This window comes from Athene cunicularia (assembly GCF_003259725.1).
Source record: "Athene cunicularia isolate RWA chromosome 4 unlocalized genomic scaffold, athCun1 chr4_part3, whole genome shotgun sequence".
Taxonomy (NCBI): domain Eukaryota; kingdom Metazoa; phylum Chordata; class Aves; order Strigiformes; family Strigidae; genus Athene; species Athene cunicularia.
Window position 1 is genome coordinate 1,193,296 of NW_020799100.1, and position 12,727 is coordinate 1,206,022.

Here is a 12,727-nt window from a genome sequence, read left to right on the forward strand (position 1 = left end):
CGAGACTCGGCTACCGCGGGGTTCGCTGCCCTGCGGCTCCCGAAAAGCCAAGCCGCTCGCCCCGGGCCGCCCGCAGGCCGAGGGGCCGCCCCGGGCCGGGGACCCGCCTGTCCCCCGCGGTTACTTGTTGCGGGGTTTTAATGACTTTTTCCCCTGGTGCTGGTGACACTGAGACGTCCCTGCACTCCTTCAGACAAAAAAAAAAAAATCAAAACCAAACCAACCAACCAACCAACAAACACAAGAAAAACCCCAACCCACAAAATACTCCCCAACAAGCCCAATCATCTCTGTTTTGCCCGTTTAAAACTTCGCGAATCTTTCCTACAGTGTTTTCTGTACCCACCTTATTTGCTGGTAATGATGGCTGGGCTCCTCTTTTACCAGTTAGATTAGAAATCAAACATTAATTGTAAAACTCTAACCTGCTAATTAGCTGCAAATAAACTATTCATTAGTGGCAAATTAAAACCAAAACACACCTTATTCCTACTCCCTGACACACAATTTTGAAGGCACATATTGTTTCAAACTACAGCCTGTATCACTGGCACAGCAAATTGAGATCCTGAAAGGTTTCTCTCCAGGATAAATAATTAAAATATATTCTACTTTAATTGACATTATAGAGGACACAAATGAGGTTTTCCTTTTAGAAAGAAATAGCAGTTTCTAAATAAAGCTTTGCAGGCTGCAGAATGGAGGTTTCAACCAAATGAATAGTCATTACTACCTTTTCAATGATGTGGGCCTTTTGATCAGAAAAGAAATTAGCTCTAAAGGACAGACAATAGGAAGCCTGCCCTGCAATAGGAAGAAAATTAGATGGCTAAGGCTCTTAACAACACCTATTTCTATAAACCATGGAGCTTCTTGCTTTTCAATTACAGCTGTTCATTTCATATAAGGAAAGTGGAAAAACACAGGGGGAATATAAACTCTGTTGCACCAAAAAAGCCCTAGATAGGGCAGGCAGGCAGTCTTCCCATTTCCCTTTGTTTTTATTAGTCAGTTAACTAATATTGTGCATTTTGTAATACCAAGAGTATCCAGTATAGTGTTCTCTAGGTCAGTCAAGCAATCAAGATGGACTATATTCAGTAAAGAAACGAGCGCAACATAAGAAACTTTAAGTTAGGTAGCTGGATGTTTTCACTGCACATTAACTAATATATTTTGCATGTCCATCTCATTCCTGTGTGCATTTTTCAGAGAAAACAAAACAAGACTGAAGAACTCGAGGAAAACAAAATGCTGAATAACACTCTGCTGTCTTTTGGTTAGAGTAAAAAACTAACTCCAGTTTTTCTGAATTGAAACGAGTGTTCTTTCATTATATGCAGGACTGAGAGATTATTTCAGACATTACCTCCCCACATTACTTTTAACTCATACATCTCAGTTATTTTAGAAATCATACTCTTACTTTTAAAACTTAAAATCAACTTCTTGTCTAATAACTTTAAAATATGGGTTCTCTTTCAAATTATTTCGTTTGGACATTATTTTTATTATTTATCCTGAATATAAAAGTAATATAAATTTTCTTATGAATTTGAGACACAATCATAAAAGCACACATTTCTTCCTCCACCATTTCTCCCTGGCCATACTTGTATGATTAGGTGTAACGAGTAGATAATAATTTGTTATTAGCCATGCAATATACTGTAATTGAAATAATATTTCAGTGATTATTTGAACATATAATAGCCACAAAGCTTTATCGTAAACAAGTCCTGTTCTCATATTGACTCAGCTGGACTATAGAGATTTCTTTAACAAATAACATAAAATCACAGAGATTCTGCCCCCCTCCCCTTATATATTTTTTTTTTTCATTCTTCCTATTTATCTATTATTTATTTATCTTTCTTTCTTCCTTCTTTCTCCATTCCTTCTTTCTCCATTTCCCTTCCTCTTCCTTTTCCTTTTTCTTTGCCTTTGCCTTTTCTTTTTCCTTTATTTTTCTCTTCCTCTTTCTCTCCCTATTGTACTGTTTGTTTAGAAATAAGGTTACATGGCTAATTCAAAGGGGTGATCAAATACATAGGAATCAGTTTTGCTGTGATAAGGTGTCTTACAATTATTCTTTTCATCCTCACACAAGTAAGTGTTCAATAAAAATTACTTTGTTCAGAAAACTAAAACACACTTGTCTTCTACCTAGAAATTATTTTAATATGAAATATGAATGACAGCTTTTTATTCAATGTCTCTATCCCCCTTCACTCCTGCTTTGAACTTGTGATATATAAGCAATAAACAATAAGAAATAGTTTAATCTGTTAAGAATGTTATCCTAACTCACAAATTGGAGTCACTAATGTCAGTACTTTAAGTAATCTCCCTGCTTGAGAGTAGTTGTTTTTACTGGGACAAAACTTCCATTTGTTTTGTAAGATCTTAATTCAAATTTAATTTTATTTGAAAGTAATTTGTCTGAGAAAAGTTACCCATAATAGCTAGTGAGCAAAACTTCCCTCCATGAAAATAGACAGCTCAAGTGTCATTGAGACTTCTGCAATTCACAATACAAAATCTACATAAAGATTTGCATGTATGAGGAGATGAACAACTCAGGAAAACCCAGTACAGGTGCTGCAATTCTCAGTCCAGACCTCACAGTGATATTTTACTTCTGATAGTATTTTCAGTCCCTGTAAACAAGTGAAGGGTAAAGAACTGTCTGCAGAACAAGTGAATCTGAACTGATCTTGACTCTCAAAATCTGAAAATCTCACCTGAAATTGTTGAAGTATCAGAGCAGTGAGATTTTGGCACAAAGCTCTACTAAGACTAGAGACCTAGGGAACCTAAAGAGCTTTGAAAACTAGAGTGAACATTTTGTGGGGCTGTGTTGTAGTGTTTGGACGTGATCAGATCTAAAAGACATCAATACACGCTCAGTGTTAGCTGGGAGAGGTTTCAATTTCTTTAGCTCTCCCAGTCCACTATGGAGAAGACATGGCTGGCCATGAGAACAACTCACTAGACCTGAAGATCCTTTCTGTACTTTTTTTTTTTTTTTTTTCCCCTGACATATATTGGCAAATAAGGGCAATATGTTCTCCACAGACTTTTGTAAAGGAAATATATGTATATGCATATACAACAGATACAGAATAGCAGAAATGGAACTCACTGAGAAATAAGTTATTATATGGACTGTTTTCATGGCACAAATACATTTCTGACCTGAATGTGAGTTTCAGATAACTACACCATTTAAATTAATATTCAGCACTCATCCTCTATTTCTACAGTAAGTCAGTTACCTGATATTGAAGGTGTCTCCCAAGAACTGCTCAACTCCCAGCCTTGCTGAACAGTGCAAAGACTCATGACTAACCACCATCAGAATTCTCTATTACTGCTTACTTAGAGAACTACTGACTACTTAGGGCTATGAACACTGAAGCATATGTTCAAGATTCCTATTATCTATGTTAGTGGTCAAGCTCTTCATTGACTGTGTGGGTAACACCTCCCAGTAGGGCAGACAAAGGACTTATGCAATGATACTGGAGTTAAGGACTTGTGCAATAGGTATTTCAAGGCCATTTTTGAAACAGGTGGACCAGTCACACAATGTGCATCTAGAGGGACATGGTGGATCCTGCTGCTGGTGCACCCATCACCTTTCTCATCCAAATAATCTGATCAGAACTCCCTTCTCCTCGATTAAGGATTTTTGATTCCACTAGATTTCCTTCTCCGGACCTATTAGGAACATGTGCAGGGTAATTACTGGGAGGCGGTGCTCCTTGGTGAGGTACAGGAGTGTGTTTCCAGGTGGATTAGATGCTGGATCTGATTGTGGGTGAGGGTCACAGGACCCTCATCATGTTAGAAAAAAAAATCCAAACCAGCAAACACAATCTTATTCTGACAGGACAAAACAAAAGGCTACTCAGTGAGTGTAGCATGGAGGGGAGGAGGGGATTTGGTATACAGTCCCGAGGCTGCTACCTCAAGAACTCTGTTAGGGAGTGAGGAAGAGGATGCTGTGTGATTCAGGGGGGAAAAGGCTTCAAAAGGAACCATTTAGTGTCAGAGAAGGGAAGCCAGGAGGGAGATCATGCAGTCTGTAGGACAGTTGGTTTCTCTTTTGCTATCTTTTTCCATTGTCAGCTGCCACCTTCTTCCTGGCCCACCCCATTCACACTTTTGCAAAATAGCCTGACAATGTAATGTTCAGCTTCTTTTAAAAAAGGATCCCATGACCCCTTGGAAAGTATTGTAATCTCACTAAAATGTTATACTTGGTTTTGACTTTGATTTAACTTGATTGGAAGACTTCATAAACAAGGCATATCTGAAGATTGTCCAGTGAAGTGCTACGATTAGCATTTGGAAGTGTATTACATAAAGGTTATTTAAACCATAGGTTTATCTGGTCCTATTTGTTTATTAGAGGATGTTTGGATTGGAGCTGAAAAATAATTGTAGATTGATAAGAAAATACTTGGTATTTATTATTTTAATTGGTGGTAATGCAGATGACTTCTGTATCTGGTTTCCAATATTACTACACAAACTTTCTATAGACTCAAGCCTGCACTATTTGCACAGCAACAGCTCCCAGTAAAGCTGATGGAAAATTAGTGGAAGGTAGTTATACACTAGTTTGTGTGGAAAAAAACAAACTGTTCTTATCAACAGTGATACTACTTCTCAGTGCAGGTTCAGTCAAGCTAAACTTCATGAAGAATGGAAGGTAAGTCACAGAAATCATTGTAACATTCATATACAGTATTTAAATAAAATTGAGGATTTTATTCTTCCATTCTCTAGATTCCATAAAATAAAATGAACTGCAGGTTCTATTTTGATGCTTTTATGGCTCTTTCTATCATGACATTTGAATATATTACAATAATCAGTGCAGTTTTTATTTAACAGCATTCCATGTGAGTTAAGGAAGTAGTAGCTCTATTTACAGATGAGAGATTCAGACAATGGGCTTAACAGTAATGCATTAAAACTTTCTGAAAGATGTAAGAAATATGTGGAATCAGATCTCTTGGGCTAGATCAGATTAGCCTAGGGCTTGATCATCTTTCGTATTCTTAATTGATCATACCCATAGGTTGAAAAGGACTCAGAGCAAACCTAAACTAATGGAAAGGGAACCATCAGATCATCTGCATTTTGCAACTCACTGGAAACAGTCCAAATGGAACACCAGGACGAAAGAATCCAGAGAATGGAGGAAATGTTATCAGTCTCATCTAAACCTCTATGTATTTGTAACTTGGTTAAGTAATATGTTAGGAGTACGTTTTGAATGAGCTGGGGACTGATTAGAGTAACATCAAAAACACTCTATTACAGTAATTATAGAAAAAAAAATCAAACTTTATGAAGAAAAAGAGTTAGCCCGCAAAAAAGTTTTTCCAAGCTCAAGCAAGACACATTTAAGACAGATGGTCTTGGCTCCTAGCTTGGCTAGGAAATCTGTTGAAACAGCAAACGTACACCTTCATGTACCAGTGTAAATGGGAATATTATTCACATGTCCCTCCTTAGCAAAGGTCTCGTGGCTCCTGCTTGGTTAGTGGGATGATTTCCTAACCCAGGAGAGGCACTCTGTACTTCCCGCAGCCTTCAGGTGCTTCTCAAATGCTGCCACAGGATGCTCAGCTACCAGGTAGAACATTGTCATGTAAGGGAAAAGCGCTACTTTTTTTCCCTATTCAAAACTAATCACGAGCCATAGAACATATTTAAATTTACAGTGTTATTATTTCTTTGGATTTCCTTAATTTTAAGTGTCTGAGGAAATGAGAGCTACAGAGAAAAGAGGTCTGCGCTGTTGTATGGCATGAAAATGCACAATCAGAATTAAGCAACAATCAAACTTCCCAGACTAATCATTTTCCATTGATAACTGTTATGCCATGACTGTAGATGAATCAAGTAAAGAAATGAGCTTGAAATGACTACACATTTTTAAGGTTTACTACCTAATGCTAGGGAAACCTGCACACTTCCAGATTGAAGACTGATGTGAGACCTGCTGGATTTACACAGGATTGATACTTATGCTGTGACGGTCTACATAAAAACCCCCTTTGCTTGAAGATTAAGAACAAAGCCAAGATCCACTGTTTGCTGACATGTGCTAACTTGCTTGCTGAGAAAAGGACAAGATGGCACAGAGGACATGAACTGGTCAAAAGAAAAACCTTTATCTCTAGGTCTTTGGGTCTGATCCCAGAGGGTTACAAAATAGGATAGCTACTATCTGGTAGGTGTTGCTGGCTTATGTACACTGAGATGGAAATCCTTGGTTCTCTTACTCTGTACTCATTTTTGCATCATTAACTCTTCAATAACTTGGAATTATAACTCAGTCATCATGAAATGAATGGGGTAAAGAGGACTGTACACAGTGCTCCTGCACATAAAGAGCCCTCCAAGTTAAACTACCAGGAATGTGTGGATAAATAGGTCTTGTTTCTGCTCATACCATTACCTTTGCAATGAAATAGAGGACTTCTGAGTTGAAAAAAATGCTAATTAGGCATTTCTCCCTGTTCCCGTGTTAATGTCAAGCACATAAAAAAGCAGCATTTCCACATTCAGAATTATATTAGAAAATTTGTTACTACAATATAAAGTAACATTCAAATTTTCCTTGTTATTTTCCATTGAGCTAGTTAGACAACTAGCAACATGAACTATTTATTTACAGACTTGAAGAAATACTTGACCCTGGGTTTATTGCCTAGAATAGAGCTGAAATGGTTCTACCACACACCTGCCATTTTTGTCATCTACATGCCTGCAAAATGAGAGGGACTTTTCTAAATTACAATTTTTACTTGCTGTGCTCAAGACATCAGGCCGGATTATGAACGTTTGCTCAATGAGATGTTTCAGGACCATGACAATTGGAGCTTATATATCTCAAGGTCATGGAATATCTAAAGGATGAGGATAACTGAGACTTGTAACACGTTGATCAAGTGTAGGCTCTGATTAACTGTTAGCATGATCAACACTGTTTAGCTTCTCATGTTATGCTTCTCCTGCCCTCCAAATTCTAGTGTCTACATTGATAAAAAATGTTACACATGTGCACACACATTGGTAGACACAATCACCATGCAACTTAGAGCAAGAAAAAGATGGAACTGAAAATTCTCATTCTAATATTTTGTTTATGTGGTAGTTGTCTGAGACTGAATCAGTGTTCCCACTTCAACAATGGTGAAATTGCAGGCTTGGCACTATACAGCATAGACCCTAAATTATTAATGGCAGAATGTATTTTGTTCTGTCATTCTTTTCACCCGGAGTTAAGGTAATACTATATACAATTATCAGTCTTTCCAAGTAATTTGTTCTGCAAACAAGTCAGTCTGCATTATAATTTCTAAAGTATGAAGCACAGGAGAAGGACCAGTTTGAGAAGACTCTGTTTTGGATGATTCTCTGCTCTGTTTCTGGGGAAAGGTAGTTAAAGACAAACATGATTAAAATTATGGATAATAAGGTATATAGTCTTCAGGATAAATTATCTATCGATGTAAATTTTACAATGTCATTATACCATTGACTTTACTACGCCTGCAACCTACAGCATAAGAAAATACAACCTGCTGCCTTTTTTAGAAAACAGATAAGTAGTCCCTTTACTCCATCTTTATAAAATGTATAGAAGAATGATAATTTAAGTCACTGAGGTTAACATTGATGGTATGATTTTACAAGTGGCTTCAACTGGCTTATTAGAACTGGTTAAATTCGTAGATGTCTCCACCCGTATATTCCCTATAAAGAATAGGATTCCATAACATGAACATTAAAAAAAAAAAAAAAAAAGGTTGTACATAGCATATTTTCACTTGATTGGTATGCATTCTGTGTAACAGGAATGTGTTTAGTGATTCTGCTCCAGCTAATAGACTGGTGCAATATTTTGTGCAATAGCTTCTTTCTAAAAAACTAGATATGTCCATGTAAGTGGAGACCAGATAAATTAATATAAAAAATGTAAATGTTTGAACAAGAACAGGATTACACAGAATAAAGTAAAACCATTTTAATACAAATTTCAAAGTGATATTACAACTACGTGGGAGTTTTCAGTCTTCAAGAAATGCAACAGTTCTTAAAATCTGCATGTGAAATTATCACGATTGCATGTTCATATGGGGTATTAGCAGGTGTGAATGGCTAACAAGGTTTATTTGCATATGTGATAATGGTAAGCAGACACACAAATTAAGCTCACATCTGCATATTCACTATGTACCCAGGGCAGTTTTGAGTACCAGACCTACAAGGTCCAACTGTAACATCCCTGAAGTCATACTCAATTCTAAACTGCAAGAGTTGGTGTAAACACAACTATCACTAAGTTGCCAAAATGTTTAGTAGATTTTTTTATTGTTGGAATCAGGCTACAGCTTATTACCTCCTTATATACTACTGATGAACAAATGGGATATGTTATATATCTGCAAGTTTGATAGCAATATCAAGAAAGTTCAGATATGCACTCTGCCTAAATGAAGAATTTAATCTTGTTTGTTAGGTAATTATTTTTTTTTTTTCTGTTGCTCTTTTAAAGAAAATATTCTATTTTAGGACATTTATCATGTAGTCAAAAATTATTGAATCAGAACAATGATTTTTGGAGTAGCATCATCCAGTTTTGTGGAAAAACATGAACTGAACAGGAGTTAGCCTGTTGACAAACAAAATTTTTGAGTGCTAATTGAGCTCAAGTAGCAAGCAGTAACTAATTTGAAGTCTAGTAGTGTTTGCATGTGTTATGTAGATAAAGACTAATAGATACAAATGAAGTTAAAATGCCAGAAGTGTTTTGGGGGAATTTTACACACAGCTTCCATGAACTTCAGGCTATGTGGGGAGGTAGTAAGAACAGGATATTTGCTTGTAGCACCAGACTACATAAAGGAACTCAAGATAATTGGAATAATACTCACTCATTTTTGAAAAAAAAAAAAAAAGAATAAAAATGTCATCTTGAATTCCTACTGCTTTTCAATTGCTTACTGTTTCCCAATTAATTTCATTCTTGAACTGAACATCTTTTATTGCATTTTCTGGTTTGTAGCTAACACAGCTCAGGGTCCTGCTCTATTCTTCTGAGAGTTACATTTAACTGAGGTACTGGATGACAAATATGTTATTGTAGTAGGTGTCATATTACCGGTAGTTTGATAAGCAGTCACCTCCATTTTTATTATTTAGTTGGCTGATGAGATTATCTCAAGGAAGTAACTTCCCTTTCTCTCTGCCCACATAGTCTGTAGTATATTCCTATTGCTCTGTCACATGGGAATTTAATATTCCTGGTTTTACAGCACCTGTTTTCTTTAAAAATATTCACTGATCTTTATTTCTGATATCAGGATACCAAGTGCTGGATTAAAAACATTCTGATATGAGTGTAAATGCAGTGATACAGAAGGAATACTGGTGAGTTACCTTATATTTATCTCAGTAGCACTGAAATCCAACCAGAAACTGGAATCCGTTTTCTCTTTGAATTGGATCCAGATTTTTACTAAGAATATTACTCAAAACTTCAGTAGGGTTTAAGTCAAGCCTTTTAGATAGGATTCTAGATATCCAGAATCAATGGCAGAATTTCAAGTAGGAAATCTGCAGACTTGTTATTTGAGAAGATCTAGCCCAGGCAATCCAGGTCCATGAGCTTTTTGCCCAAATTAACCCTGCAAAGACATACAGAGCAGCACTTGTCTCCTACCTTTGGTCCTGGTTCTGTCTCTAGCACAGACTCAAGATCTGGTAAGGTAAACACAAGATGTGTTACTGAAGGATCAGACCTTTATGTTTGTTATTATGTGTTCGTTTTAAAGAATCCATGAATAATTTGCCTTTAAGAAAAAAAAAATCATAATCCTCCTTAATAGTCATCAAGATGTAAATGAAACTTAATATTAAAATTTTATTACAAAAAGGACAAAAGTTATACTTCATTTTCCTCAGGAGTTACTTACAGTCATTTTAAAGTCAGTACACTTCAGCTAGCTACCTAAAGCCACTAGTTATCTATATGAAAAGAGTAACTAAATTATAGGTATTTCTTTGTTCCACCATAAATTGACATGTTCTAACAAGACAGTTTGTTTGCTTTTATTGTTCAAAAGCCCCAAAGTCTTTACTGTCTGCTTCTCTACTTGTCTTAAATGTTTGATTAAGCACTGTGAGAATTGTCAGTATTGATAAACTTCTTTCCAGTACATTAAGCACTCTAATCCTTTACATTCCTACTCTATCTCCATTGCCAAGTCAGTCAGCTTCCTTAGCACTTGATTTTAGGCCAATATTTGCATTAGAAATGGTCTATAAATAAAAATTACTGCAATAGGGAAAATTGTTTTTCTGGATCTGAAGAATTCTGACAGAAACAGTACGCGAAAGGCTCTGCTTGTCCTTCTATAACCACAGAATTAAATAGCTATCTAGTGAGCTAAATAAAAGGGGTAATTAAACTCAGCAATTTTTTACCAGTTTTCTAAAAATCTTCATTTTGATGAGTGGCAATGTTATTTATCTTTCCTTCATGAACTTGAACTAAGCAGGAGGTTTTTTGCGTCTGTACTGTATTTTGGAATAGACTATAACTGTGAAATTGTGATAATTTGATAGAGGGACGTTCAGATCAGGGAGTTCAGAACTAACTGTCAATTTTTGGCACTGTTAGGGTCAGCATTTTTCTATTTTTTTTCCATTTTTTCATTTTATTTCTTTTTTTCATACTGCTCCAACATTGAAATTTACGCCTCAAATACAGAATGTGTCAAAATCGATTTTTCAGTGCATAAGATATTTAATTCATAATGCAATATTGCACAATCTGACTATGTTTCACTTTATTTCCTTTTATTCTTATTATAATTTGTCTCTGGCTCCACCTATGAGCCATGTGAAACAACACGTTTCTGTTGTCCTTGCTGGTGCTTCAGCCAGCCAAGGGTTTGCCTGCATATCTGTAGGGCACTGCCACAAAACTTTAGTATCTCCTCTTCTGTATATTGTGAATATAAAACTTGGGTAAACTCAAACAGGTAATTTGGATGCAAAAAGTATTTGATATTTCAGCACTAGTACCATCTTAGGAAATACATTCACGCAAGCTTAACATGTCTGTACCTTGTCACAACTGCCACAAAACCATGCCATTTCTAAATGAAATTGCTACGTGCTTATATTTGTTCTTATCAAAGGCTGACCAAGTTCAGTACATCATTTGCATGTTTCCCTCCTTAAAAGATGATTTGGGAATGCCACATGCAACATGGAATGAATAACAGTGGTTAGCCAGGGCAAAAGTGTAAATGCCAGGTCCTAACCCTGTAATCTGTACATAGACATTGTTTCCAGGGACAGCAGTAGGTATTTTCCCCAAGTAAAGGCAGGAGGATCAGGCTCCACAGTGCAATTTTATATGAAAATGAAGTGGATGAGATACTTCTATCAGGCTCATTTAAAATAAAATAGGAGGGCTGCCTTTTGTCTGCACTGCTAATAAGAAAAATATGCTGGAATAGAAGGTAATTGTAATAAGGTATGTCCCCATTTTTCTCAATTTTGCCCAGTTTTCTTTGATATGATTATAGATGTCATATATAAATGGTATTTCTTCAAGGTGGATTTATTAATTTTGGAGATGTACATTCTTCTAGTACATATATAAGAATTGACCATTTATACGTAGGGGAAGAGAAAGGGTAGAGAGACATAAGAAAACAGACGGTGTAGCAAAGAACATTGTGTCTGCAGCATTCTTCATAAATAACATGAATCACACAGAATTGCCAGAGATTATTTTAATGGCTCGACCCTCATGCTGTTACGGTAATTACAGCGAGAGTTTTAAGCCCCTCCACCAGGGAAATTATGCATTGAAATAGTAAAATTTTGTAATGAATTTCAATTGTCATTCAAAATTCTTTATCAGAACTTCAGGGATTAATATATTGTTCCAGTACTGTTTTCCTTCTGAAGAACCATAAACAGTGCTTAAAAAACAGGAGAAAACATGCAGTACATCTAAAATTGATGCAACTCTTATTAATTTCAGTGAAATGGTGCTGATTTACCCCGAACAAATTCCTGGCTCATCTTTTCTATGTGTGGGAGAAAACTACTTTAGGATGAAAGTCTCCTGGGTAGGCAGGGACATACTTTAGGAGAGTTAAGTGCATTTAAGTCCAGTGTTCACCTGCTACGTTAGGAAATCAGTTAAAGTTACATATGTTCAGACTTTCTCAGTCTGTCCTTTCTCTCCTTGTAGAAATTCATTCCATGAAGAATTTGTGGAGTTAGCCTCTTTGATTTCTGCACATCCAGCAGTTAGGTCAGCGGGGCAGCAGATACCTCAGTGTGTCTTATGCACACTGCATTTTGTGCCTGTGCACTGAGCTCTGTCTGGAGAATCCTGGACGGATCTTTGGCAACCCTGGTGATTCATAATGCCATTGTCAATGTTCTGATTCGGAGTGAGGTACTGAGCAACAGGTTTTCAGGATTATTTTGACCTTCTTATCGTCAGCAACAGGGCTGAAGAAGTAGAAATAATGACCACTGCCCCTGCTTTTGCTGTAAACTAGCTGCTCCATCAGGATGGAGCTTGTCCTCACTACATTCAACACCAAAGGCTAAACTCACAACTCAGACTTTTTCCCCCCCCCCCCCCCCCCCCCCCCCCCCCCCCCCC